This window comes from Rhyacophila brunnea, unplaced genomic scaffold (assembly GCF_057557595.1).
Source record: "Rhyacophila brunnea isolate RB1 unplaced genomic scaffold, BYU_Rbru_1.0 scaffold_86, whole genome shotgun sequence".
Classification (NCBI taxonomy): Eukaryota; Metazoa; Arthropoda; class Insecta; order Trichoptera; family Rhyacophilidae; genus Rhyacophila; species Rhyacophila brunnea.
This window is the reverse complement of record NW_028233357.1, coordinates 594,911-599,568: the sequence shown is the minus strand read 5'-3', so window position 1 is coordinate 599,568 and position 4,658 is coordinate 594,911.

The window sequence follows — 4,658 nt, the reverse complement described above, 5'->3', positions numbered from 1 at the left end:
TTTATTATCCTATTAAAGATATTTTTATCTAAGAAATTAACCCCCTTTACAAAACCACACCCCTTTTAATTCATGACAATACATAGTGGCTCTACATAAATATCTTATAATATTTTATTATCCTATTAAAGATATTTTTATCTAAGAAATTAACCCCCTTTACAAAACCACACCCCTTTTAATTCATGACAATACATAGTGGCTCTACATAAATATCTTATAATATTTTATTATCCTATTAAAGATATTTTTATCTAAGAAATTAACCCCCTTTACAAAACCACACTCCTTTTAATTCATGACAATACATAGTGGCTCTACATAAATATCCTATAATATTTTATTATCCTATTAAAGATATTTTCGTCTAAAGAAACTAACCACTTTCACACAAATTAATCCTTTTTATAAGAATATACATATTTTCAAAAGCATAACAATACACAGTTAGACTATTGAAATTCCGTTAACTGTAAAATAAACCCTTTTATAACACACTTTGCCTTTTGGATAGTTAATAGTACGATATACCTATTGAAAATACTCATAATATTTAACGAACTATTATCAGTAAGGTCTTTTTAAGAAAAAAATATCACTTTAAAACTTACTAATCATCTAAATCTGCAATAATATGCAATGAATTGATTGAAATTATCGTTGTATTGAGAAAGTAAACTACCATTACCCTCTTATATCATTATTTTACCCCTTAATTTTTGTTAATAGAATGTAACAATTTTAATTTAGATGGTTTTTTGTATAATATCCGAGAATAGCTCAATCACATAATATAATAAATGATATATAAACAAATATATAACACATTTGAAAAATTTATTTATCACTTCTATTATCAAAAGCCCAACTAAACAATAAATATCTTCAAATCACTTTTGAATAAATTTTTATTTGTCGAATATTCCACACTAACAAAATAAATAAAAAAACCTTATCAAAGACATTCTAATCAAAAAAAAACAATTCGTTAACGATAAATATAAATGATAAAAGTTGAACATTTTGAAAATAAAATGAATAAAACTTACTTCTATTTTTTTGCTTTCTTAATATCATCACTGATCGGTGCTGCTAAGAAAGGATCTGGCGGCAAGGGTGGAGCTGGTAAAAAGGTACCGGAAAATATTGAATGCCCCAATTGTAAGAAAAAAATTAGTAAAAGTGATCCTAAAGCGAAAAAGGTCTTTGAAGCTTTTAAATAGTAATTAAAATTGTATTTTATTTATATTTTTATTGAATGATATTTATATCGCACAAGATTCTGTGAAAAATGAAATCTAAAGCGAAAAAGGTCTTTGAATCTTTTAAATAGTAATTAAAATTGTATTTTATCTATATTTTATTCGCATTTATACTGTAATGATATTAATATTGCAAAATAGTCCATGAATTTCGATAATGCTAAAATTTATAATTCATTTGTACTTTAATATGAAATACTTTCCAAAATAAAATTCTAAAAATATATATATTTTGCTGCTTTAGAGTGATATAAAAATTGTTCTTAATTTATTTAAAAAAAAAACCATTCCTTTCAAATTTTATTTTTGTATATTCGATGTTACTTTTCAATTTTTGAACCTAAAATAATATGTTCATGCAAAGATCTAAAAAAAATTAGAATAAATTTTTACAGCTTAATACTTAATAAATTAATTTGTATCAAGAAGTTGTGCAATATTCCTAATGGGCTGACCAAGTCAAAATAGATAAATATGATCCTAACCTATAAATAAAAAATAAAATTAATTAATTAAAAATATAATCAGAAAATAAATAGACATTTTCAATCCTGTTATTGTAGAGATACCTCACCTAATATATATCATACCCCGATACAAGAATTGTGCCATGGTTATAGTGGGGATGGTTTAGTGGCAAATATTCTGCCTAGAAGTTTCAAATAAACGATTTTAGATTTTTTTTTCGCGTATATGTCATCGTTAAATTACTAAGCAGGTAATTAATGCCGCCTAACATCAGGAAATACAGCAAACACTGGTAGGCTGATCGACAGTCAAAGTAATTTTACAGATTTTAACATACACTTTATTCTGGCGTCTAAAAAAACTTCACTCGATTTTCTTAAGCTAGAAAAAGTAATCAAAGCTATTATTTTTTTTTTGGGGGTTCTTCCACGTAGGTTGTGACATGATTGACTAAATCTGGCATATCAAACAGTAGATCACTTGGCAAACAGATATAAAATAATTCTTTGTAACAACTAAAAACGGAGACATAACGAAGCTGATATTGACTAAGTTTTATTTTCCCTGTAAAATTATTTTAAGAATCAAAATCAGAAGAGTTAAGCCACAGAAATATTAAAAATAGAACCAACAGAGATGAAATTATATAATATAATAGAATAAGCACAGAAACGGAATTATTCGATGATTGGATAGATATTTCGCGTATGATAAAACGAAAAACTTGTTCACATATCCAGAAAAAATTATAAAGAGTATTGATACTCAGACTAATTTGAAAAATAAGAAGCCTATCAAATAATATTTACTTCCCACTGAACACTCATTTATTTACAAATGCAGAACACGAATGGTACCATATATCATAAAATGTGATGGTGTGGCCACAAAATGCCATAAGTCGTATATTAAGAAGCTATAAATTCCAATTGAAGTAAAAGCATGCAGCGAACAACAGAATTGTAGAAAGTGATTAGTTTCAAAAGTCTTGAAAAATAAGATTGTAAAGATGATGAGACTGAATGAAATTTTTAGCCACCTTTTAATAATAAGCAATATAAAGTTTTGAATGATAAAATTTAATTTACATATAAATACATTTCAACGCGGAAATTATGGTAAATAAAAAAAAATAGGAATATACGTTACTTCATTAAAACGTATGAATAGTATCGGCATTTTGATATATTATGAGAATAGTGTTGATCAAAAAAAATATGATGTATTTATAGCTTATATAATGGGAATAACATAAAATAAAAGTAAGTTTTTATTTCGATTTGGAGTGCATTAATATCAACGTAGATAAGAAAATATTGGATATAGTTTAATTTTCTATACGATTAAGATGTATCTAACGAGCTTGTTCTTATAAAAAAAATATTAATGCAACCTTTTTTTTAAATTCAGATAATGATAAAAAATATTAAGTTGTTTTTTTGTTTAAATTATTCTATTTTGACACATATTTTAAAATATAATTTTTTCCCGAACTTTAGCTTGATAATTATATAACTTATGGTGTGCATATGATGGGGTTTTCTTAATTTGGCAGAGTCCACATTGACAAAACAATTTTACGAACAAATTAAAATATACAGCAAGTACTAGCTCTATCAAATATTATGGCTTAGAATATAGTACAAATTTGTGAAAATTATTCCCACTATAAAAATAAATTGTTTATATTTTAAAATGTATTCTATAGAAAAACGAAATAAGCTTTCTTTGCTTTAAAAAATTTTGGTTGTTTTTAAATCTTGCTATGACTATAACGAGAAATTTATTTTAAAAATTAAATAACCATACACAGAACGTTTTTATCGATATATTGATTTATTTACCGTTTAAAAACACAAATAGATCTATGGAAGCGATGGTTTGACTTGGGATCCATAATAAATGTAATAAACAATACCACCGATAACAGAAGCCCCGAGTATTGCTCCTAATATAATAAATTTTAACTTAGAAGTTGGTTTTGGCAAATCTGTAGATATACTGTCATCTTTGTGATTATTCCTGTGTTTTATTGACCTATTGATATTATTAAAGTCGTTATGAATTACACTGGGTGTATTCAGAAAGGATTCACATTCATTATCGTTTTTATTTTCGTCTGGAGGCACTATTTCTAATATAAAATCTTCATTTTTGTTTATAATTTGGGGGTTATCTTTTGATTTTTCATCAGAAGACTCGATGTCTATTATACATATTTCGGCGTCATTTACGATATTTTCTATCGTAGCAGCGTTGGAAATAGGTTCTTCCATTTCAATGATATGAGTCTGGCATTTTTTGACTGCTTTTATATCTTCACTTGGGATTTCATTACTCGTATTATGATAATTTTGTGAATCGTTATCTTTCAAAATATTTGCGTTTGGATTCAAATTGAAAAAAAGATCAATATCTTCTGAATAGCTCTCAATAGAAACCACATCAGGTTCAGAATCTCCAAAATTACTATTTTTTTCACTTTCTTGGTAATAATTCTCGGTAGTTGTGTTGTCCAGAGAATACTCATTCACATAGAAGTTGTTCAACGTAAAGCTACTATTATCATTTTTGTCTTCATAATCAGAATTTTTTTGTGTTTTCAAAGATGTATCCATATCAATGCTGTCATAATCCTTTGTTTTTGAGGCAATTTCATTCGTTAATCGAGTATCTATAGTAAAAATATCTTGTTCAACAAAAAAATCCTTTTCCTCCACGCAATATTCTAATATATCTGTATTTGAATTATTTAATTGGCATTTATCATTATTTAAAACAGTTTCTTTATGCTCTTTATCTTCAATTTTTGAATGAATTAATTCATCAATGTGCTCAAATGATTCTATAAACCCGATTTTTTTTACACCGTTTAATTTACAATCTTCAAGTTTACTATCTTGAATATTATTTAACACTAAATCATTT